The 26530-nt window shown below is 44.9% G+C and overlaps 1 protein-coding gene across 1 annotated transcript in view; it reads right to left on the bottom strand.

Annotated features, from left to right (window-relative positions):
- LOC147434656 (transcription factor TGA2.3-like) overlaps window positions 1–26530 on the bottom strand; it is a 75590-nt gene that overhangs the window by 47827 nt on the left and 1233 nt on the right. The window lies entirely within an intron of this gene.

The following is a 26530-nucleotide window of genomic DNA, read 5'->3' as shown; positions in this document are numbered from 1 at the left end:
CTGGACCCTCACACACATAGGGTAGAATCTGATGACATGGCAGCTATACGGAAAACCTTGTTTTGCGTTGACATGATGACGTGGCAGACTGTACTGATTTCCGCGTTTTGCGTTGATTGTTGACGTGGCAGTTGTACAGATTTCCATGATTTATGTTGGCAGCTTTTGGGCATTGCTTTTGGACCAGATGCTTTTGATTTTGAAGGCTTTTCATGTAAATTGCTTTTGGGCCTAGGGCGTTTAAATATGAGGCCATGGGCTCATTCTCAAGCACGCTTCCTAGAGAAGGTGCAGAGTCTGGAGTACCGGCTTGCACTAAGTTGATGCAATATAAAGTAAAGAAATATCGAAAGGGGCGCCAAGGTTTGGGGCCAATACTCTCTGGGGTGGAATTCCGCCACTCTGTGTCACGTGTCGTCTCTCTCTCAATTCAGTTGTTAATGGAGTGCTAAAAGTCTGCTATGTCTGTTCTTTTCTATGGCACGTGGTGCCCATCTTGTGACAGTGACTCTTCCATGAGCACTCCCCCCCACCGGTCATCACTTCTACGAAGGTATAAGTCAGTATGCATCATCTCTCTATACCGTCTCAGGGCAGCCACCTCTTCCAGATCCACCAGAGCCATGCCTACAGCCATTGATAGGATGAAGACTAGGAGAGCATATGATCACGATGGCCTAGTAGCAGATCAATTTATACATGCCAAAATTTACTTGCAGAGCTTCTAGCAGTGATGTTCAACTATGCCATATGCGAGGGCCTACCTGATACTTGGAGTTAGTCCACGATCGTACCTATCTTCAAGTCACGGGACCCTATGGAGCCTTGGAACTACCACACTATCATGATTGGCCACACATTGGCATGGTTGTATGCATCCATCCTTGAGCAGCAGTTAGTAGATGGGCAAAGAGAGAGGGTGTGTAGGCAGCAAGACAAGCGGGTTTCAGGAGAGGTTTTTCTACTCTTGATCATATTCTGACACTTAGAGCCACTATTGAGGAGGGAGATCACGTGGGAGGCGGCTCTATTGTTTCTTTGTGGACTTCCACAAAGCCTTCGATACAGTGCCCAAAGCTAGATTGATGCGCAGACTGCAAGAGATGAGGGTTCCAAAAGAGTTGATCTGGGTATACAAGTCAGTAGTGGGACATGTACGCACTCCAGAGGGGATTTCTGACTTGGTTCACTCCACCACTGGGGTGAAACAAGGCTGCCAACTATCTCCTACAGTATTTGGCATGTATGTGGATGAGGCTGCTGACTACATTGAGAGGGATGGTGATAGAGGAGCACAGTTGGCAGGGACATGGATCCCACTATTGTTATATGCTGATGATATTGTGTTGATTTCCAACTCCCCGGAGGGGATGCAGCGTCATTTAGATGCTTTGTACACATTTGCCCACGATAGTGGATTGTTTGTTAACCTGGGGAAAACCAAGGTTATGGTGTTTAACACCACACCACAGTGGGTCAAGAGGTCACCACCTACTTTTACATATGGCCAGGAGACGGTGGAGTATACAAATGCATACACCTATCTTGGGGTAGTCTTCAGTGGACCGGCATTTTCATTGAGGAGGCAGCAAAGACTAGATTCACAAGAGCTCATGCAGCCTTAGGAGGTTTGGAGAAGATGTGTTTGCAGGTTCAATTTCAGAAACCTCAAACAAAGCTGTGGCTTTTTGACACTCTAGTGGCTTCAGCTATGCTCTATGGGGTTCAGATTTGGGGGGTACCACTGGCACCACTGATGGATGGAGACGTATGGAAAGGCCTCTAGTCTCTATGATCTCTCGGATGATTCGGGCAAAGGCCTCAGTGCCACATGAGATTATTCGGGCTGAGCTAGCTGCCCCTCCTCTCTTAGTTGAGGCCCTTACTAAATCAGTTTCCTTCATGCATAATTTATGGGACCTTCCCAAAGACCGATAGGCTCGTCTAGCACTTGAGTCATCCCGATAGCTAACGCTACAAGGGGACACAACATGTTGGTATGGGCAGATGACATCATGGTTTGAGTCACATGGCTTCAGCATGGATAGACTACCTCCATTCCAGTACTCCTTGGATGCACCCTCCCTTTCTCTCACATGCGCAGAGAGCACTAGACCTATATGTCACGATTTGATTCAACTAGATACCAGAAGCACATGGATATAGCCAGTACAAGAGTTGGGTACAAAGATGGCTTTCTATAGAGAGCATCTCCTCCAACTAATAGAGGATGGATATGTGATCAAACCGGCCTATATGGACACTCATTTATCCTATGGGATACGATGTGCTATGTCAGAATTGTGACTATGTTGCAGTATTAAATCTACTCCTAGTTGCAGATACGCTTGGATGGTTGCGACCCTTCGCCCAAAAGACATGCCTCTTCGCCAAAAGCCACACTCCTTCGACGATTGGTCACACCCCTTCGCTCTACGGTTGCGACTTTTCGCCGAAAGGATGTGTCTTTACATCTAAAGTCATGTCCCTTCACCAGGAGACGTGTCTTTTCATTTGTGTCTCTTCGTCTCCTATATAAGGAGCCTATTGTACTCGATTTTAATTCATTCAAACAACAAGTGTTCTTGTTTCTTAAGTCTCGGTTTGATCTTAAGTATGAAGTTTTGGTCTTAATTATAGGATTAGCACCACTAATCCTCACAGTGGTATCAGAGCAAAAATCTTCCCCGCACCCAAAGGTTGTGAGCCTCTCACCCTAGCCGCTACACGCTCACCCCGTCCCGTCATTGCATGGAAGCCGAAGAACGATGGTCTACGCACACATATCGGTATGAGGTAGTCTGAATTTATTCATGTATTAATGCTATAATAATACAAAAGACAAGGGACAACAGCATGGCCATGTGTGGGCGTACCGGTCATGCTCGTGATTTTGGATGGGGCTATTCGAAGGGATGTGCCTTTTTGAGCTCAAATTCGTACACCTTCGTATGAAAAGCCACCACCCTTTGCGGGATCGCATCCCTTCCTTCTCGAGGCTACCCCTAGCGCACCCCTTTGCTGCCCTTGCGCACCCTTTCCCTGCTGCTAGCCTGAATTGCTGAAACGCTGGGATCTGCTGAAAAAGTCCTCGCTGGATGCTACAAACTCTCTACGCACCTCTTCGTTGGGTTTTTTTACATGAGCAGCCTACATGAAGCACGTATTAGAAAATACCCCAAATTTATTAAGCCCCAAAGTGGCCGGCCAAACTTGGCTGGCATGCCCCAAATTTAACTGTGTGAACAATTTTTTTAATCATACAAACCAACCAGCAGCGTGAAAAAAAAATACGACACGTATCGCAAGGCGAGCGTTTGCAAAATTCTCACGCTGCCCCTCTTTCCCCATCCAACACTGGCTCCTTGCCTCTCTCCTATGCGCATTCTGACCCACAGCCATGGCAGACGATCACCCCTTATTTCGTATCTCTCATACATAGACGAGGTTCCGGAGGAGAGTTTGCCAGAGAACCCCCTTCCTCAAGGTTACTATTATTCCCAACACTCCACAGACAGACACAGAACCCAGAACAGATACTAGAACCAATCCTCGAGCTGAAGTATATGCCCTACATTTAAATCTTTCTTATCTGATGGTGGTACAGTTGAAGGTTTATAAATTCTTTCCTTGTGCACAAGGGTTCTTTAGAGGTCTGAGGGGCCACATCTCCCTCAATCTCTCCCTTTTCAATTGGAAGCCTTAATACCCACTAAAACAGCTAAAGATTCAGAAGATTCTGGTTCTTGTGTGACAACCAACAGGCACATAACCCATTCAGAAATTTTGGTTCTTGTGTGACAACCAACAGGCACATAACCCTTTCTTTGGCTGTGATCTAGGCAGAAAAAGTCGCCTCATCACCGCCCTTGCGGAATACAGTCTTTGTCTCTAAATAGATACCAGATGCTATGGTGAATGATAATTTTTCAAACTTGAAGATTCCAATCCTTACCTTAAGCGATGCAAAGGATAAAACAGATGAAGACTCTTGCAGCACGCCTTCAGTCGCTGCAACTGAATCTTTGAACACAACTTGTTCCACAAATAAACCTTTACAGATGGATATACCTCCAAACACTACTCTGTCTGAATCTACGACATCCCTTCAGGAGGATTTTAATGTTCCAAACAAACCAATGGAATACCTTGCAGATTTCCAACCAATGGTCTTCACTCAACATAAAACTCAAGTCAGTTTACCAATAGTTTCACTCGAAGCAGATAAAGATTCAATCTTTTCTTGGAAAAAGCTCACGGTTACAAAAGACTTTGACAAAGGCACTTATCAAGTTGCAGATATGATCAGTTTTTAGTTTGGCAAGATAGTTATGGTCAATAACAGTGCCATGTAGTGGGACTTAACAGAAAGAGCTTTGGATGCAGAAGCACTACAAAAATATATTTCATTCTCCCGGAGTTTTCTTCAACTACCCTGGGTTCTGTTTAAAGAGAGAAGGAATGTGACGATTGTGACTATGTTGCAGTATTACATCTACTCCTAGTTGCAGAAATGCGAAGTGCCATGCCAAGGAGGACCCCTATGCTTGGATGGTTGCGACCCTTCAAAAGACACGCCTCTTCCCCAAAAGCCACACTCCTTCGACAACTGGTCACACCCCTGCGCTCTACGGTTGCGACTCTTCGCCCAATGGTTGTAGCTCTTCGCCGAAAGGATGTGTCTTTACATCTAAAGTCATGTCTCTTCACCAGGAGACGTGTCTTTTCATTTGTGTCTCTTCGTCTCCTATATAAGGAGCCTATTGTACTCAATTTAAATTCATTCGAGTATTCGAGCATCTAAAGTCATGTCTCTTCACCAGGAGACGTGTCTTTTCATTTGAGTCTCTTGAGTCTCGGTTTGATCTTAAGTATGAAATTTTAGTCTTAATTATAGGACTAACACCACTAATCCTCACATACTATTGGTCAGATGCGCACATCATCGCATCAACTAGAGATTGAGACTGGCAGTTTTAGGAGAGTACCAGCAGAAGCCACGATAGCCCGTTATGTCATATAGAGCTAGAGACAAAGTTACATCACATTTGTCATTGTCCAGTATACTATGAGATACGAGAGCGCTTTCACTATCTATTCAAAGAGGGCTTTGGACCGTTGGTTACAGTCATGAGATATCAAGATCAGAGATGCCTCGGGTTGTTTTTGCTAGAGCTGCACAGAAATAGGGAAAGTCTCTTGAGGAGATCAGGTAGTGGAAGACATTCATAGAGGAAGATCACTTGCTTCTTCATAGCACGAACTCAACAGCCGGATAAGCATGCTTCACATCAGACTTCAGAGCCCACTTCTACCAGAGGTATATTAGTGGACAGAGCCATTGAGCTCGAAAGAGCTAGACGCCCACGTCTACGAGGGCGACCACGACATCGACGGAGGCTCCATCAAAGAATCAGGACTATTCTAGCACGACATGGGGGACGCCCAATACGGCTATTTACAGAGGCGGACATTGACGAAGCTTTTCAACAACCAATGCAATACTTTCTCGGACAATGCCTGATGCCAGGCATCCTCGAGCATGGAAGATGTTGATTTTCAGACTAACGATTTTAGTCTTTTAGTTTTAGTCTTTCACTTTAAATCATTTTATTTTTGTATCCAAACATTGGATTAGATCGACAAGGATTGTATAAGTTTGGTCTCATAGGCCATTTTGGCCTTTTGAAGACGTTTAATATAACATTTCATTTCATTTCATCTCATCTCATCTCATCTCTCTCTCTCTCTCTCTCTCTCTCTCTCTCTCTCAAAATAAAGGCTGATTCTATTACTTGAAAATCCCCCAGAACGCCCAAATAGCCTATTCACTGTTTACAAAGCAAGCCCGTAAACGAGATACAACTAGGCACATGGCCAAACAGTTCAGACGGAAGGCCAGGGTTAAAAACCTCTGCTAAAGAGAGTAAAAAGTGCCCTAGTAAGCTAAGTGGAGAGAGGATGGCAGTAGCCTCTGAAGGATAGGCACTTCGACCAAAAGTCTTTCCACCACTGCAGACCACGAATTGGAGCCATCGAAGATCACAATAAGCAACCACTAGAAGCTCAACACCGGGCAGAAACCCGCCAACCGATAAAATCTTACAATGAGAGGTAATGGAGTAACTAAAGGAAGAGAGCAGTTGGTGAAGGACGATGAGGGTGAAGAGGCAACTGACATCACCAAGAAACTGCAGGAGGATAGCACAAGGTGGGTAACAAAGCGCTACCTTGTGCAACAAAGCGCTGCACCGGAGGTGGCAAGAAAAATTCGTCCAAAATAGAGAGCAGTCCATTTGTTGAAGGTGGCTCATGCAGACCATTGCTGGAGAGAGGACTTTAGTGAGACAGTGTAGGAGGCTTTGAAAACGGCATCCGGGTGAAAACCGGCTGAAGAGTCTTGGGAGAGAGCAGAGTTGAGAACAACGAGCCAACCCCGAACAAAGGAACAGCCAACAAGCGACAACAATGACTCAAGCCTACGAAAAGACAAGGAAAGAAACAAAACCAACAAGAGCAACGGAAACCCAGAAGCAAGCAAAACAACCTCAAAGGACAAGCTTCCACGTGCACGCGCGCGCACGCGCACACACCCCAAAGCAAGCCCTCACAGGACAACAAAGGAGCAAACAGACACACACCCACACAAACTCTAAGGCAAGCTTCCACACACACACAACCCTGCACACACTTACACCCCCATAAGCAAGCGTTTAGAGGGACATAGAGACATACACCCACACAAGCATAAAAGCAAGAGAAAACCAAAACCAATGAAATATGAATAAGAAACAAAAGAGAAATATAGAAACCAAACCCGAAACTTGCACGCACCGTCGAACAAGCCAACTGAGCCATAGTTACCCGGAACGGGAACAGGAGGGTCTGGAACGGGACGGGAACAGGGGGGGGGGGGGGGGGGGGGGGGGTGGGGGGGGGGGGGGGGGGGGGGGGACGGGGACGGGGCCGGGGCCGGGGCCGGAACGGTCCACCTAAAGTAAGACTTGAATTACCTCCATTCAGCTTAGTCCCAAATAAACTCCTAAACAACCCCAAAACTGCCCCCTAACCTGCCCTCAAAGTGCACCAAATATGTTCCCCGAACAGCCCCAAATCTTCCCCCAAAAGCCCACTTTTTTCCCCCCAAATGCCTACTTTTGCCCGTTCCGCCCCGCGTTTTGCTGTTCCGCCTCATGTTCCACCTCGTTCCCCCCATTCCGAAACACCGTTCCGGTTACACCCCGTTCCGGAACGGCGTTCCGTTCCCATCTCCATTTCGGGAACGTGACTCGTCCGGAACACAGTTTCAGAACGTTTGGGCTGTGTTCCCCCGTTCCCTGTTACACTAAACTGAGCATAGGGAGACCACTTGAACAATTGCCATGGAGTCTGCAGCAGCAAGAGGAGGAGAGTTGTGGGGGAAGCAAGGTTGCGCAGGCAACCTTCTCCAATCAAAGACAGATATCCCGACGGGCTCCCCATTGAGGAAAGTAGAGCGACAACTTGGGAGTCATGTGGGAAAACACAAAGGGTGGGGGAGGAGGCCATGAACCAGGTCTGCGTCGGGGCAGCAACGGCGAAGGTGACGTGAGCTAGGAACTGCAAGGGATTTGGCCACAGCAGAAAGGAAGGGGATGGGCCGCGGCAAGGCAAGGATGCATGGCAGGTGCAGCAGAAGCGAATGTTGATCTTGCTCAAGATGAGTGTTCCTTTTACTTATGGAAGGGAGAGCCTTCCGTTCCTTTAGTGAGAGGGTGTAATGATCACAAACAAAGTGAATGCTACTGTGAATGAAGGTGTTGAGACTGAGAGAGAGAGAGAGAGAGAGAGAGAGAGAGAGAGAGAGAGAGAGAAGAGAAAGAGAATACGACACCAGACGGTTCTCAAACCCTCCTCCAAGGGCCCCCCTCTCTATGGCGAGAGAGGTCTATGCTATTGCTTGCACAAATCTGGTACAATGGTCTAAATGCAATGGACTTGCCGACGATGTTGACGACAGTGATGACAATGACGAGGACGGGCTGAAATCTGAAAACGCTAGGGCTGAAATTCTGAAATCTGCAAAATGCTGACTTTCTACTGATCCCTGACACTGTGTCGGCAAGGACGGCGATGACGACGACGCGACAACGATGCGCTGAAAACACAGATGCTGAAGTCTGCAAACAGCAGGCTCAAACTGTAAACGTTGGCTGACTCGACGGTACCGCGAGGATCTGTTGCGGGTAGGTGAGATCTGTGAGGCTAGGGGCTGAATCTATTGTTTCTAAGTGCTGAAAACTGAAATGCTGATGTGTTGGGGCTGATCTAACGCCGAAATTTGCAAACGCTAGGCTGGATTTGCAAACTGAAAACGCCAGGCTGATATGTAGCAAAAACACTAGGGAAACTGCATTCCAAAAACGCGACCTGCTCGTTGGCTGAAAACGCTAGGGCCTCCTGCCGGTCTTGTTGAGAAGGTGCACTGCAAGTTGCTGGAACTTCTTCTACCTCTTCTACCAGAAAGTGCTAGCGCTAGGTTTCTTTTACACTTGTTAATAAATAAGTGAAAAATGTGTAGTTTGGGAAAATGGGTTCTATGTACTTTAAAATGCTCATGATGGGTACTGAACATTATGCTGATGATCATGTTGTGTGCAACCAGAGGATATGCAACTACTCTAAGTGCCTGGACGTGCACGGCCTACGCACAGGCTCACAAAGGTGCCACAACACTTCCTAAGCTGATCTTGAACCCTAGACCTGAGATAGCTTGTCCACATGCACATAGGGTTGTTAAATGTGCATGTGACATCCCCTCCTTTTCAAAGTAAGGTATTGGTACCGAGCTATATAGCGTCAAGGGAGAGCGCCAACAACGCCTGGAATCCTGCAAAGAACTCTTCGCCAGCCCACTCTGATGCGTGGGTCGTGCGATACTTTAACTTCATGGAGGTCTGCAATGCTTGCTTCTTTGGGCCGCATCAAAAGCGACACAAAGTGATCTCTGGCGGCTTCAATGCTACAATTGCGTTTATGGACATGGGGTCCATCGTCTTCAAGAATCTCTGAGGAGCAAAATTCTTGAAACCACTTCTAACACAAAATCATGAACATAAACATTCCATATAGAGTGACTGGAAAAATACTATTCTTCCTAAAAGACTGTGCATGTAATGCAGATGAACAAAGTTACGGAGTGCCAAGTTGTTCACCAAACACACGCAAAAAGTGAGATCGACTCTTGACCTTTCAACCTAAACCTATCAACTGTGGCAAATCACATCGGAAATGCAGATGCTTGATGGACAATCTTTCTCGTGCCCTTGCTAAGACTATGTCATGCCAAGGAAGAGACATGTAAAAGCGATTGACAAATTGGACAATCGGGAAACAATGTGAATTCCTTGAATGCAAACTTTTTTCCTTTTCGAGAGTGATCCACATACATCCATGCTCATCCGTGAGTGAATTATGAGCATCGTACAATACGGCATGCCTGTGAAAAGGGAACACATAAAGACGGTGACGAAAATACAAGAAACCGTCACGAATAACAACTCGAACAATGCGTGCTGGCTAATCATGCGAACACACATTACTCCCTGAGTGGGTTCTGTGGACCTCGGCACAAGAGCCAAGATCGGTTCTTCGTGACTGATTGTATCTGCAATGAGGTTAGTTTCACTAGAAAAATCATCATGCAAACCATCATCCTTGTGAACAATCACATCCTTGTGATTGATCGTATCTGCAATGAGGTTCGCTTCACTAGAAAAATCATCATGCAAACCATCATCCGTGTGAACAATCACATCCTTGTGATTGATCGTATCTGCAATGAGGTTCGCTTCACTAGAAAAATCATCATGCAAACCATCATCCTTGTGAACAATCACATCTCTATCATGCAAAACATGTGTGTCGTGTTTTGGAGAAGAAAAGACAGAGAGAGTCTCCTTCTCTTGTTTCTTTTCAAGCTTCGCCTGCACATTAGAATAACTTGCTCACCACGAATGATAATGGGAGAGTCACTTTTGGCATTTAGAGTTAGCACGTATTGTCTGTCTAATCAATGAGAGGGTTATGCTCACGAAACCATCTAATGCCCAAAATCATATCACATCCTGAAAGAGGATACACTACAAATTTTCTACGAAAGGAAACTTGCAACAGTGAATAACACACCAAGGCACTCTCGTGTGATGAGAGAGTCCATACCGGGAGCGAAGACCGACACCTTGAGAGGAGATATCTTGCTAACCTCCAAGCGGGCTCTGTCTACAAGAAAGTCACCAATCACATCATGCATACTACCAGAATCAAACAAGATCACAATGCATTGACCATTCACAAGACCATAACACTTCATGAGAGACTCATCAACTAGATGATCATGAGAAACTTGGGACGCACTAGTGTTCTCATTTATGGCATTAACAGAGGATGTGGGTTTTGTGGGTTCTTTAGATTCATTCCTAGGACATGTCTTCTTTATATGCCCCTTGACGTGACATTGATAACATCGACCTTCCTTAGAATAAATGACTTGTTCTTCTGCCATTATGTATCCTCCTAGAATTCCTTGTGCAACTTTTTCATCTGATTAGCTTAGGTTTAGCAAGTGTGTTAGCTTTACCCTTAGATTCATTTTGAGAGTTCTTTTCCGAAGGATTAGAGGAATATTGGCTAGAAGAGTTACCATTCTTACCATTCTTACCGTTTTGTAAGTTCTGAGAAATCTGAGAGGTACTGTGAGAAGACTTATTCTCCTTGGGCTTTCCTTGGTTGTGCTTCATCTCCTGTGCGAGAGCAATCGCTACCGCCTTGTTGAGATCTACGAGGTCGAGTACTTCAACATCGAACCTGATAAACTCGTTTAACCTGAAAATAAAAGCCTCTTTGCGCTTCGCATCCGATTTGCGTAATTGGGTGGCAAGCTACAAAACACGATTAGAAAAGGACATGACTGAAATATTATTTTGCTTGAGATTGCGCCAATCGTCCTTTAACCGCGCTAGGTACTGAGCTGGCATGAGCCGCGCCTTGAGCTTGTCTTGGAAGTCGAACCAATTAAAAGAAAGGGGCACGTATTCCTCGGCTTCCTCTAGGTGCACGGCCAACTGTGCCTCTTGCCACGCTTGATACCAATTAATGGCATCACTAACCAGATACATGGCTGCCATCAAAACTTTGCTATTTCCTGTTTTCTTAGTTGTCGCAAAATAAGCATTAAATTGATGCAACCAAGAATGAATAACATTAGCATCCATCTTACCGTCATACTTACTAAACGTCAACTTCTCGGTGACAAGGGGTTGTTGGAATCCGCTTCTCGACTTGTGCTACCTGATGACTCGCCCACGTCCTTGAGTGGTTCGGATTTCAAGGTGAGTACCTATAGGACCAACTCTTGCATGCGTTGGTCTCTCTGCACCTCACGTTCTAATTCCAAGGCCGCTCGTCTGTCTTCGACCGCTATGCGTTGGGCTTCACGTGCTTGCTCACGCTCAAGCTCAATAGCTGCCTTTCTTTCGTCGGCCGCCAAGCGCGCTTGCTCACGCTCACGCTCTAAGGCTACCTTTCTTTCTTCGGCCGCCAAGCATGCTTGCTCACGCTCCAAGGCTGCCGTTCTTGCTTCGGCCGCCAAGCACGCTTGCTCACGCTCTAAGGCTGCCTTTCTTTCTTCGCGGTCGTGATTCAAGGTGGCACGTTGCGCCTCTTGTTGTAGCATCATATCCATCATTGACTTGACCAAAGCCTCCATAGGATTTGGTACAACCCGTGGCGTAGATGGGGAAGGAGGAGGGTCCAAAAAAAATCCTCCTGGTGGGGAATATTCTTCATCACCACCTCCATGCTCACCTTCACGCAAAGTATCCATTCTGCTTCCGTGATAACCATACACTGAGATCTTGGGTACTTAAGTTCGTGGGCAACTTGGGTTCTTGAGATTCTTGGGTTTTTGAGGTTCTTGAGTTCTTTAGCTTACAATCGGTGTTTGAGACGGCTTTTCTCTTGCCCGAGCTCGACTCTTCCCTGTGGGCGCACCCCTTGGCGGCCTTGCGCTCACACCAAAGTTGCTTTTTCCCACCTCACGTCGATTGGCCAGCCGCTAAGTGCACGGTCCGCTCTCAATGAGTGAAAAGAGGAACAAGAGGAGGCTGGGCACACCCTTCTTTCTTGGGTTACGTGTCACTCTTCAAAAACATGATTAGGAATCGACACACCCAAGTGGACTTGGGTTAAGTGCGACCGCAACAAGCAAAAAAAAATAAAATATATGGTTCTTTCCTTGAGTAATATAGATCACTGCCAAAGCTCTGATACCAATGTAAGGTACAGCAGAAGTGAATGTTGATCTTGCTCAAGATGAGTGCTCCGAACTGTGATGAAGGGTTCCTTTTACTTACGGAAGGGAGAGCCTTCCGTTCCTTTAGAAAGAGAGTGCAATGATCACAAACAAAGTGAATGCTACTATGAATGAAGGTGCTGAGAGAGAGAGAGAGAGGAATTCAACACAAGACGGTTCTCAAACCCTCCTCCAAGGGCCCCCCTCTCTATGGCGAGAGAGGTCTATGCTAATGATTGAACAAATCCGGTACAATGCTCTAGATGCAATGGACTTGTCGACGATGTCGATGACAATGATGACGACGACAAGGACGGGCTGAAATCTGAAAGCGCTAGGGCTGAAATGCTGAAATCTGCAAAACATTGACTTTCTGCTTATCCCTGACACTATGTCTACGAGGACGGCGATCGCAACGACGCGACAATGATGCACTGAAAACACAGATGCTGAAATCTGCAAACAGCAGGCTGAAACTGTAAACGTTGGTTGACTCGACGGTACGACGAGGATCTGCTGCGAGTAGGTGAGATCTGCGAGGCTAGGGGCTGAATCTGCTATGTCTAAGTGCTGAAAACTGAAAACGCTGATGTGTTGGGCTGATCTGACGCCGGAATCTGCAAACACTAGGCTGGACCTACAAACTGCAAACGCCAGGCTGATCTGTTTTTGGAAACTGCATTCCAAAAACGCTATATGCTCTGTTGGCTGAAAACACTAGGGCCTCCTGCCGGTCTTGCTGAGAAGGTGCACTGCAAGTTGCTGGAATTTCTTTTGCCTCTTCTGCCAAAAAGTGCTAGCGCTAGGTTTCTTTTATACTGCCTTAGCAAAGTTGCCCTACTCACTTTTCCAACAAAAGTCCCTTATTAATAAATAAGTGAAAAATGTGTGATTTGGGAAAATGGGTTCTATGCACTGTAAAATGCTCATGATGGGTACTGAATAACATGCTGATGATCACACTGTGTGCAACCAGAGGGTATGCAACTACTCTAAGTGCCTCGACATGCACGGCCTGCGCACAGGCTCACAAAGGTGTCAGAACACTTCTTGAGCTGACCTAAACCCTACCTGAGATAGCTTACATGCACATAGGGTTAGATGTGCACGTGACATGCAGCAAGCCACAATAGAGCAGGGGCGCATGGCGGGACAGTAGGCTGCAGCAAGGCTTGGATGCATGGCGGGGGCAATGGTGCGAGCGGAAACCCACGAGAGGCAAGAGCACGAGGGGCCATCGCTAGGGCTCTCTCTCTCTCTCTCTCTCTCTCTCTCTCTCTCTCTCTCTCTCTCTCTCATCTAACACTATATGCATGTGGACAAGCTTACTCCTACGTTTAGGGGTTAGGACAACCTAGGAAGTGTTGTGGCAGTGTGCCTGTATGAAAGACGTGCATGTCCAGACACATTAGTGTAGTTGCATACTCTTTGATTGCACATGAGTACAACCAGTGTCTGCTACTAGGTGTCAGCATTGGGAAGTGTTCCCATACTCTAGCATAGTACCAAGCCTAGGTAGTTATCTGCATACGAAGCACCTCTTGTTATTAGTGTTAATATTATAAGTGACATGTGTCCAGCATTTTAGAAGTCATGGGGTATCAATATGGCTCCTTTTTGCACTGCTTGACCCCACATTGCAAAGGCTATATAAGTGACCCCTTGGGTCACTTCCAGATCATCAAAACATTAGTATTGGCAGCAGCACCCTTAGCAAGCTTGGCGATTTTGCATACAACAGCCTCTCAGCATGTTTCATTGCCCTCAAGCATCAAAAACCCTAACGTTTTGCAAATCTGCCGTCTCTGCCTCAAATCAGCATGACGCTGCCATTCCTAGCCATCAAGCGATCAACCCTTTGCGTTTTTACAACACACCAGCCTGCATCAGATTTCAGCCCTCATAGTAACCAGCATTTTCAGATTTCAGCCATAGCCTCTTCTTCAGTTTGCGCATCCAAGTCAAATCAACCCTAGCGTTTTCAGTTCTCAGCCTTAGTGTCACCAGGAGGTGTATTCTTCCTGTTGGCTTCTTTAAATATGTACTACATATTTTTATTTATTTGATTTTTACTTATTTTCCCCGAAACCCTTGAAAAGGTGCAAGCGGACATTGCATGTGTCACAAGACGGGCACCACGTGCCAATAGAAAAGAACAGACTGAACAGACTTTTAGCACTTCAATAAAAACGACCTGAGAGAGAGAGAGAGAGAGAGAGAGAGAGAGACGGCACGCGACACAGTGGCAAAATTCCACCCCAGAGAGTATTGACCCCAAACCTTGGCGCCCCTTTCGGTCTTTCTTTATATTGCATCAACACAGTACAAGCCGGTACCCCAAACTCTGCACCTTCTCCAAGAAGCATGCCAGAGAATGAGCCCATGGCCTCATATTTAAAGGCCCTAGAAATAAAGGCAGTTTTACATGAAAAGCCTTCAAACTCAAAAGCATCTGGTCCAAAAGCAATGCCCAAAAGCTGCCAGCGTAATTTACAAAAATCCGTAAAACTGCCACGTCAACAATGCAATCACAGAAATCTGAACAACCTGCCACGTCAGCATGTCAACGCAAATTCCAGAGCGTCCGCACTGCTGCCACATCATTAGCTGCGCAAGTCTTTGTGTACGTGTGTGTGGATCCTACTTTATTTTAATCCCTTTATGTCACTTAGGCCCCATCGAGCGGGGTCCCATAAGTTGGTAGAACTTTTTCTTCTGTTGTTGCTTGTTCTTCTTAAGTTTAAGGCCCCTCCGCCATGATCTGAAGGTTGACTCTACTCTTCAGGGACTTGACAGTGAGCAGTTTGTGACAACATGGCCAGTGTGAAACGGCTGTTTGGCAGAACGAGTTTCTCACATCGGGAATCTAGGTCAGCCAGGACTGGTCGGGCAAGTTAGCACTGAATTCTGATGAGTATGGAAGCCTGTAAGTGCCAAAATGGAATTTGGGCCACTCGACAAGTCATTTACAACTTTATAAGTTGGTGGGAACTAGGAAATTAACTCAAAAGAGGCAAATTGGACACTTGGCTGCTCTGAATGGTTTTGTCAGATTCATCCCAAGAGGGGGCCCAAGAGGGGGCGCCCAAATTGAGAGAGGAGGTTGATTTATCATTCATTGTGAACTAGAGAGTGTGTGTGTGTGTGTGAGTAGTGGATGCAGGTTCACAGCTTTAATAGAAAGCTTGCCTTCTCCTTTGTCTCATCTAGCACGATGATTTGCTCTCGCACATCTCTCTCTCCCCTTTGCAATTATGGTAATACCCCACTAGTTCGGCTACTTAGATGATCATGTACAGTTCTATGGGTTTATGCGCGTTTGTCAGGGCGAGACCCTTTTGAACAGGAACCGGATTAGCTGATTGCTATTCCCCCACAGGTACGCACAGTTCCATCGCGAAAGATTGTGAATTTGGAGAGTTTTCTCGCGTGAAAACTCTTCTAAATCGCAAGGGGGCTGTCCCATTGCATTCAGGAGCTCTCCGCCCAAAACAATCCAAAACAGAGAATTACAACCTACTATGTTTTTCTGCAAGTTTAGGATTTCGCACCTATACTGCAAGAAAACACTAGGGGAGCCTCGGGAAGGCCTTGAAATACTTAGAGAGGGCTTTGGGCACCTAGCAGTGACAAAACAGGGAATTACAGCACGCTGAAATTCTGTTACACCTCACCGAAAAGCTTCTAAAATGCGAGGGAATCCATCATAAAGGTATACTTTTGACCTGCAGGGGTTTTGGCGCCATTATGCTGCCAAAATCAAGTCGGAAACATGCAATTTCAGCGATTTCCGCCCTGACAAGTTTGGACAGCTTGGTGAGAGGCCATAGTCTAGGTGCAATTCTAATGCAGAATGGCCAAGTAGTCGCATATGAGAGTAAAATTCTTCTGAAGACCGAAAGGAATTTGCAAGTTTATGAGAAAGAACTGTTGGCAGTAATTTATGCCCTCACTAGTTGGAAACACTATCTGCTAGGTAAAATTCTTTTGAAGACCGAAAGGAACTTGCAAGTTTATGAGAAAGAACTGTTGGCAGTAATTCACACCTCACTAGCTGGAAACACTATCTGCTAGGGGCTGATTTTGTTGTCCAAACAGATCATCAAACCTTGCGATACTTTCTCACACAAATGAAGTTGTCTGAGAGACACATGCAATGGGCAAACATCTTGTCAATGTTCCATTTTCACATTGTGCATGTGGAAGGGGAAAAGAACGTGGTGGCTGATGAGTAGTCACGAAAGCCCCAAATTTTGGCATGTCAATTCGTACCATTGTGAACTAGAAGAAATGAAGACATGATATACTGAAGATTCAAATTTTGCAATGATTTACGATCAACTTGTTGATGGGCAACATCATGAGCACTATATGCTTAAGAATGACTTTCTCATGATGCATGGAAAGTTATGCGTTACTAAACAATTACGGCAAATGGTTTGGATGGAAAGTCATGCTCCACCATATGTAGGGCATCGTGGAATTGATGCGACAGTGAAGGGGGTTGAGGCATTCTTCTATTGGCAAGCTTTACGTCAAGATGTGCATTTGTAAGATCATGCTTAGTATGCCAAAAAATCAAATTTGACAAGCAAAAGCAACCGGGATTGTTGCAAGGATAAGCTGCTGAATGTCAAACCAAAGCCCACCAACTAGCACCATCTACAACTATGAAACTGAAGAGGCACACCAAGGGGAATAGTCGTTGGCGCACTATTGAGAGATAAGAAGCATATTGCATTATATAAAGCTCTATTGAGATAGTTCAACAGGAAGTGCATTAGGAGCTCTAAACTGGAGCTGCCAACTCGACCACTATAAAAGCAATCCACTTGTTGAAGGTGGCTCCTCAAATCCAAAGTTGGGGAGGTAACCTCCAAGAAGACCGTAGAAGAAACTCTTGGGCCACCAAAAGATATCCATCAAAAAACGAGGAGAGTTCCAACCAAAGTGCACCCAACATCCTCTCACAAAATAATCTTAGAAACAAAAGAACCAAAAACCAAAGGAACCAAGATAAAAGACTAAGAGGAAGCACAAAAATATACCGGAAATCAAACGAAAAGAAAGCCATGTTGACAAATGCAAGCTTTACAAACCCACCCACACACGAACACCCCCAAAAGCAAGCCTTGGAAGAACAAACACAGAAAGAAAAGCAATGCCCACAAGATCCAAGCTCCACTTACACACACATACCCACCCACCACAACACGCAAAAACAAACAAGAAAGAAACAACCAAAGCCAAAGAAAACAAAAGGAAATGAAAAACAAGAAAAAACAAAGCAGATAAAGAAGAAGTGCAGGATCACCAAGGCAAAAGCGGCAAAGTGAATATCGGGTTTGCACTGAGAAAGTCGCCAAACAAACAAGGAGAAAAGCGGCAAATGCCTTTCTTCATTGATTGTGCACTACACCATACATAGGGCCACACAAGGCAAGCCTGACTGGTTCTTTGGAATCTTTGTTGGGTGTAGGTACTTTGTTGGTTTTAAATTCCTTCATGAATTTTCCTTTTCCTTTATTGTTCCCTTTGTTTTGAACAATGAGAGAGTATTATTGTGCTTGTTCTTTCTTGTATTCAAACATTTGTCATTTAAGAGAGTTGAATAGTTCATAAGGTGGGAAGGCTAATAGTGGACATATGTAGGATGACCAAGTCGATGAAGAAGCTACCATGAACACCCCAATAGAGGCCTTTGACTCGATACACCTCACAATCGTAACCAACAGCTTGTCACCAAAAAAATGCCATCTTGAGCACCGGTTGCCTCGTAGAAAGACCACTACGTCCAAGAATCCCCATTCGTGAACTCTGAACTGTGAACACATCACATGGCCCAACGTTGCAAAGCTGATTTGGCACATACATACGAAACGAGGTATACAACAAGTTTCAAAAAGCGTTGAAATGTAAGAAACGTGGGAATAAAAATACATTACTTATGTGAGAATATTTATTATCCCAATTATGTCAAAGCCAACCAATTATACACATGAACAAGTACAATGAGTATGATACATGTACCAAGCTTTCAAAGTTCAAGCAGCATACCATAATCTCCACAAACCTCCACAAGCCTTCATAGAAAATGACCACATGACAACTTTGACCACGTTTCACTCGCAATTTGCAAAGTCTAGACCGCAGAAGATGCTTGAACAAACTTCAAAGGCTAACATGGCCTTTGCATTACTTGCATCTCGATCAACGCATGACTAAAGAAATTGGCCATCCTGAAGTCAAGTCCACCTATTGTTGTTGAACCTCACGGGCCTTGTCTCTTCGCCATTGACGATGTGCCACAAGCCTTTTCGTAGAAACCACAACCGCATGATCAATTTTCAATGAGCATGCATAGATGAGCATAGTTGTCTCCAGAAAGCTCGTCAACAATGTTCAAACATGGAGGAGCCATCTAGGAGTAGCTCCGTGGGAATTGCAAAAACAAGCACTCTGTGTCAGGTTTTAGGGATAGAGTTTTCGCGTCGAGGTTATAGACGGAATTGATCATTACGTTCGTTTGGCAAGTCTCTCTCTCTCTCTCTCCAAAGGTGGTCCATGAGCCAGTCTTTGTCACAGCCAAAATCCTCTATGCACATTAATTTTCTCTCTCTAGAATCTGTTGCTTTTCTCTCTAAACCTGAATTTTCAATTTTCTCTCTCTAGAATCCGTGATTCCCTCTAGAATCTATTGATCTTCTCTCTCTGGAAACGAATTCTCTCTCTAAAACTGAAATGAAAAAAGCATTTAAAGAGAGAGCTACTTTGTTGTTAAAATATTTAGTGCTTTTAGTATCTTGCTCTTATTTGACAAATGTTGGCCTTTATCATGGCTAAGGATGCCCATCACCTCCGAAGGGTGATAGAAACTCAGTTCGTTGGTTTTAAAGAGTACATTCAAAGCATGATGAACTCTGTACAAACCTATATAGTATACCTACTCTTTTGGCACTGATGACGTGAGTAGGGATGTCATAGCTATTGTCCAAGCTATGCAAGATAAAGGTAATAATCTTATTCTTCCTCTGGAAGAGCAAGAAGTAGTAGTAGTTAGGAGATGAAGAAACACGAGTTCGTTTTTGCCCTAAAAACTTCAAAAAAAACATGCTTTTTAACGTTTTATTGTGTTTCAAAGACCCCCTAAAAATCTCTTTGACAGATGAGAACTTAAATATGAAGCAGAAGTCAAAGTCAATCCTCTCGACAAGCCCTACACAATGACGCGACTGGATTTTGATTCCAACAATTTCAAAAAATTAGAAATTTCAGCAGCAAATCCTATAGGGTTTGTGCATAAAATTTCAGCATGTGCCAAAAATAAATAAATTGGATGCTCTTGTTATTTTGTTTGCAAATAAATTTGATTTTTTGCAAAATAAAGTTGGCAAGGTTTGATGTTATTTTGGGCAAGCCTTGATTTAACAAATATTGTGCCAAGCTCGCAGTAAGAGAACGATCGATCCAACTGTAGAACATGAGAACCATGAATTTTGTTTTATTTTATAACATTTGTATCAATTTATGACAAATGATGATTAGGATTATGATGATCTTGTGTGTGCGATCAACATCCAAACATGATCCAATGTACTTTTACAGGCATTGGCTATGATACTAGCCGCATGATAAATTTTTAGACGCACTCAAGTTGTCTGCAACTAGCTTATTCGTTTTATGCACATCATCATCCTACACATGAATGCATGACTAAATGATCACTCACGAGATTAACTTTGGGAAAACATTGTGTAAATGTTAAGAAGTGTGAAAATTCTTTCATTAATATCTCTTGCTTTTCCTATGTCCTACAATCAAGGACGATTGCTTTGATTTTAGAGGGCTGTATGTGACTAGGTTTAGCGTAAAATACACTGATCATTAAATTGCGTTTGTTTGGCCCCTCTCATGGTTTGCGTTGTGCCATTGGTCAGATACGCACATCCTCACATCAGCTCGAGATTGAGACTGGTAGATTCAGAGGGATACCAGCAGACAGCAGGATATGCCGATTATGCCAGAGAGAGCCAGAGACAGAGTTGCACTACATATGTCATTGCACAGTGTTCTATGAGATACGGGGGCGTTTCCACTGCTTATTCAGAGAGGGTTTTGGTCCTCTATCTAGGGTCATGAGTTATGAGGATCAGAGATGTCTTGGACTATATCTACTTGAGTTACACAGGTATAGAGACACTTTACTGGGGAGAGCTAGAGAGAGGCAGTCCCAGAGACACATTACAGATTTCTTTTCACTAGATATGGGACAGCCAGAGGAGCAGCCACCACTGCAGAGCTCGTCCCACACTCATTCGACCACTACTGGCACTCTCATCGACCGAGCATTGGAGCTACAGAGATACAGACGACCGCGACTGAGGAGAGGAGCTACACAGCATCGACGGAGACTACAACAGAAGATTCGAGCCATACTCTCTCGACATCCAGAGTGCAGATGAGGATGGATCCTCACCATTTCTTCCATCTTTGTTTCACACACTGTTACATCCAGTTTACCGGGTACCTATTGTATCAGCTGCTACACCCACGTAGTTTTAGATTGTAGTAGTAGTAGTAGTATTTTGTTCCACTTCTAGTTCTTTTCTAGTTCTTTTGTACCCAGACATGGTATTAGATTCACTATTTTGTAACTGATTGGTCTCATAGGTCATTTTGGCCTTTTGAAGACGTTAATATAACATTTCATTTCTCTCTCTCTCTCTCTCTCTCTCTCTCTCTCTCTCTCTCTCTCTCTCTCTCTCTCTCTCTCTCTCTCTCACATGGCAACTGTTAACTATGTCACGAGGATGTGGCAACTGCTAACCTTAGTTGTTGGTTTCTTTCCAATGATTTTTGTATTATTTTTGAGACCCTCTTTTGAAGTTGCAAATGGTCGGACATTATATGGCCAATGTGAGCGGTAGTTTCACCCGTAGACGGGAGAAAGCTGGTCGGCACTGGAATTCATATAGTAAGAGGATGTCTAGGCTCAGTTCAAGATCATGTAGGTCCCCCCGTCGCACTTAGCAAGTTGGTGGATACTAGGAAGTGAACTCAATAAAGGCATAAAGCCAAGGTGGGGTCACCAAAGCAAAGTACCCGATAGTTGGGCCACATTGCATTTTTGGATGCAGTCCCAATGGGGATAGATGGTCAGAAGACCAGTGGGAGCCCAACGGAAGCATCTCCTAAAAATTAGGGAACTACTATTTTGGGCCATGAAATCTGTTCGCGTCATTGCCTCTGGATTGACAAGGGGAACATTACAACTCTACTGCAAAGTCAATTGGGCAACCAATCGAGAGATTTTTAAGCAGCAAGCACCAAACGGGAAATGACCTGTAAATGTGCCAAGTGGCACTCTTTGGTGAACTTGCCTCATGCAAAAGAGGGGACGCTCGTTCTCTAGCTAGGAGAGATTTCATTTGCAGCCTGCCCCACAGGTTAAGAGCTATTGACTGCAAGCTTTCCCTCTCATGTACAGTGTGGTGCAAGAAGTCATGTCCTGCACACCCCACGCTGCTCTCTCTCTCTTCCCTACGTGCAGTAATGTGATGCCCCACAAGAGGGCTCTTCATTTGACTCATGTACAGCTGTGTGGTTATATGCGTCCTTGCTGAGGCAAGAGCCTCTCTGAGCAAGCACAGGAGTAGCTAGCTGCTGCTCCAAAAGCAGGCACCGGTGAGGGTGATAACCTCACCATACAGGTGCGAATTCAGCACTCGTTATGCGCTGTATTCTGACTGTTTTTCAGCCATACGGATGCCAGAACCCTTGGGAATAGTGCCCCACTGCTAGAGGGCAATTCAGGAACTGTTTAGCGCTGAAAACAGGGCAAAAACCAGTAAATACAGCCAACTGAATTTACTGTTTTTGGGCAGAAATCAAAGGGTTTATGCCAGTGGAAGTGACTTCTAGCAAGGGAATTGGTTCGGGCAAGTTTTGGAGCTGTTGTGCTGCCGAAATTTTGCCAAAACAGGTGGTATCTAGTTGCATACAGGTAAAGAATTCTCAGGACCGGCCGTACCCCCCCCCCCCGCTCTCGCCATCGCTACCCCTGCCTTGCGCGCAGCCCTCAGCCCACCCCTTGCGCGACGCAGTAAAATGCCTGCATGATGCAATGATTGTTCTTGTGCAGGAGAGGGTATGCAAGTGTGGCTAGCCTCGACATGCACGTCTTGCTAGAGGCTCACAAAGGTGTCAAGCTCAGTCCTAAGCTAAGGCTCATGCTAGACTATGGCAAAAGCATGTCCACGTGGCGCAAGTGAAGTGCGCACGTGACTCGCGGCAACGTACAAATTAGCGCTAACGCAACAGTTATCAGGCTGGGATTGCTTTCCACGTATGTGTTTACCAAAGCATATGATTTTATGTTTTTGAGTATGAGGGAAGTTGTTTGATGCACTCATCAAGATAGCTTATGATCTTAATAGTCGCTTGAGGGGCTTTGTGGGCCAGAGCCTAGAAAAGCAAGGCCCCGACACAATTAGTCCTCAATCATGAATTGCCCGAACTATGCTCATTGCTCAAGCATTGTGACCTATGTAGGCCTTTGTGGCATAGTAACAGGGAATGGCCATTTTCAGGTCCCCGTTCCCATCCCAATTTGCCGTTCCGAATCCCCGTTCCGTGTTTCAAACGTGAGTACCCGAAACAAGGAATGGCATTTCATGCATGTTGTCGTTCCCCGTTCCCCGTTCCCCGTTCCAAATTCCCGTTTCTGGTAACTATGCTTTGTGGGGTAAAGACGGTTGTTTGGTGCAGCAGAATTGAAATGGTGAAGATCTAGGTTTTACACTATCACAAATCTTTACTTCTTTCCTTGCATTTAAATATTGCTTTTTAGCATGAATGATGATTCCTTTTATTTCCGTAAGAGAGGGAATGAGAGAGAGAGAGAGAATGACACCTGATGGGGTCCCAACCAACCCTCTCAAGGGTCCCCCCACACGTTACGATGTGGTATTTGCTTTTGATTGCGTAAATGGAATGTACACACATGCAATACATAAAGTGCAGACTCTACTAACTTATATGGGGAATGTCACCGCGGTACTCTTCAAGATGAAGCACCTCCGGGGCTGATTTGATGCACCTTTGAATCCGTCTCGATGTGGGGTTGTTGATGGCCACCGAGGGGTAGATCTAGGGCTGATTTGCACCATAGTGACATAAAAACCCATTTCAGCCCTCTGAAACGGCGAAACGGCCGAAACGTTTCGACGAAACGTGCGAAACGAGTTGATTTTTTCTTTTTTGCCCCCTTTTGACCAGTTAACCTCAAACCACCCGTTTGAGGATTTTTAAAGCTATGCACAAAGGCCGCCTCAAAAAATCGATAGATTTTTTGACCCCCACACACATCAAATAATCTCTCTCTCTCTCTCTCTCTCTCTCTCTCTCTCTCTCTCTCTCTCTCTCTCTCTCTCTCTCTCTCTCTCTCTCTCTCTTTGAATCTTACACGTCAACATGGTCCCCTCGTCTTTACCTCCACGTTGTTGCAGCTGGCTATCGACTTACCTTGTTCACTCGTGACTCAAGTCTCACATCTAGATTTTGATATTTCATCTCTTTACAGATGAATTTGTATGTATATTCAATGTATAATTATACGAACATACATATAAAACGAAACCTTTGTTTCGCTTTCTTTGAGCTTTGAAACGAAACGTTTCAGAAACCTCGAAACCCCGAAACGTGTCATGTCACACTGATTTGCACTCCCGATATGAGATTCCATGAAGAGTTGAAAACGCAGATCTTGATGATGCCAGTGCTGGGCAGCAATGGGAGCACTCGATGCGGTGAGGGAATGGCTGAGAAGAGGCTTGATGGGCTGACGAAGTACCGGACTGCATCTGGAAAGCTCATCTACAGATTACAAAACGCCAGGGCTGATTGTCTGCAAAACGCTAGAGATGGCTTTTGCAAACGCTAATTGATCTGGGCGCTAGCTACAACTTGTAAGAGACGCTAGGCTCAAGTCTCCCTTTATGGGAAATTTACTGAAACCTACTAGGCATAAGGTAGGGCAAAACCTCTGTCAAAGTTTATAATACAAACCAGTAAATTGACTTATTAATAAACTTGACCAGTGCTAAGTTTCGAGATGAAATTGTAGCACATCTGTCCACCCGAAAATCTGATTGACGTAGGGAATGGCTCATTGCATTCCTCTAGCCTAAAACTACATGCACGTCATGCTAGATGCTCACCGTAGTGTAATAACATATGTCAAAACGCTTGTACAATCCATTTATACAAGAGGGTTAAACTAGAAAACCTAATCTAATGGACTCATTTGGACATGCACGTCTTGCGAACAGGCTCACAAAATTGCCGGTACTAATCCTCCTAGGATACTAGACACTCCTATCTAGGGATAGAGGAAAAACTAGCTCTGAAAGTCGATGAAGCATGTCCATGTGGCACACAGAGCCATGTGCACAAGAAATCCCCTCCTGCTTAAGGTGAGGTACGAGTACCAAGTTACATGGCCTCCTTGTATGAGGCTAGCAAATCTGGATAGTTGATGAAAAATTCCTCGTCCACCCCAGCAGCTTCATGTGTCCCTCGATCCTTGAACTTCAGATTAGTCCTCTTCTCTAGTTCTTATTCCATAGGCTCTAGGAGACGGCCAACAGTTTCATGATTGATGATGTAGCTGATGCTAGTTTGTGCCTACAATGATGATATTCCAATTGTCCACAAAGGCGGTGGCAAACCGGTAAAACTACCTAGGTGGCTATTGGGTCCACTTCGAATCCGAGAACATTCCTCTAAATTTCCATATGTGAGGTAGGCATACTTGCACAAGACTTGTTGAGTTGTGTATATACCCCCCGCCAAGTAGATTGGCTTCCCCTATTTCTAGGTCATTTGTAGATCAAAGTCTCCAATGTGCAATTTTTATGCCATGTGGCATTTTTTTTGTTGATGTTGCATAAATGTGCATATGGCACCTTCACAGTGATGAGGCAAGGCATCCTTAGCGCGCGAACTACTTCCAACTTTGGAAGTAAGCACCCGAAGTCTCTTTGTACAAACCATTTTGAATTTCCTTGGGGTCTGTCAAGTACGTAGCCCATTGAGGGCTCACATTTTCTTTGGTTGTGGGTGCCAGCCACCGGTTGTTTTCCCATTCATCATCCCAATCACCTTTTTCGCTACCACTTTGACAAAATATTCGTAGGGAATTTGTGCTAAAATAATTTCTATCTGCGATTGTGCTCGCTATTTTGAACTTGAAGACTGAGCTTGCAATTTAGTTTAGATACGCCTTGATCCTTTGAAGCTTCTACAACCAGGAATATTAAGCGGTGCTTAATATATCATCTCCTTTATCACTAGTATAGCATGGGCTTAGTTATGTTTGGCAATTGTTTCAAATTTTGTACTTAGTCTCCTTTATGAAGGTGGTTTGTATGTAAGCGGTACTTAAATGATCATCTCCTTTATACCTAGTATAGGGTGCAATCCCCAAGGGCCCCTTAACTTGCGCAAAAGAGACGGCACATTTCAAAGCCATAAAACAGCCCATGTAATGGTAGCCAGCTCAAGGAACCAACTACAATGGTAGAATGCAGTAAAGTAAACGAAGCGGGAGATAAACCTCTTAGACACACAAGCTAAAACCCTCACAGAGAGCATTGCTTGAATAAAAAGGCTGGCATGCTCCAACTGCCTAAAACAACGGGAGCAGGCTGCATCACTAAGGAAGGTTATTGAAGAGTCTACTGTGCATAATTTAGAGAGAGATACATAAACTTGAAAATCATAATACTTTGATGCAAATGATTCACAACATTATAGGTTAGGTAAAGGCAGCTAGGAAGAACTGGAAAACAGACACACAACCAGCTTCGTGAAGGACCTCGAGGCAAGGAGTGAGAATTGTGGAGAGAGACATAAACTTGAAAATCATAATACTTTGATGCAAAGAAGTCGCAACATTATAGGTTATCGTAAAGGCAGCTAGGAAGAACTGAAAAACAGACACACCACCAGCTTCCTGAGGGACCTCGAGGGAAGGAGTGAGAACCGTGCCGAACTCAAGGAGGACATGGCAAGGGACATCGAACTCAAGAATCAAAGTAATAAATGTGGTGAAGACAAAGATGAAAAGGGACAAAGAGAAAAAAAACAGTGGAAGATGGTTGGGGAAAGAGCCATCACATGCACCACCAATCACATACA

The sequence above is a fragment of the Adiantum capillus-veneris genome, chromosome 19, assembly GCF_014529385.1.
Source record: "Adiantum capillus-veneris isolate H3 chromosome 19, ASM1452938v2, whole genome shotgun sequence".
Lineage (NCBI taxonomy): Eukaryota > Viridiplantae > Streptophyta > Polypodiopsida > Polypodiales > Pteridaceae > Adiantum > Adiantum capillus-veneris.
Note: the sequence above shows the minus strand (reverse complement) of the source record. Positions and strands in the feature narration are given on the sequence as shown.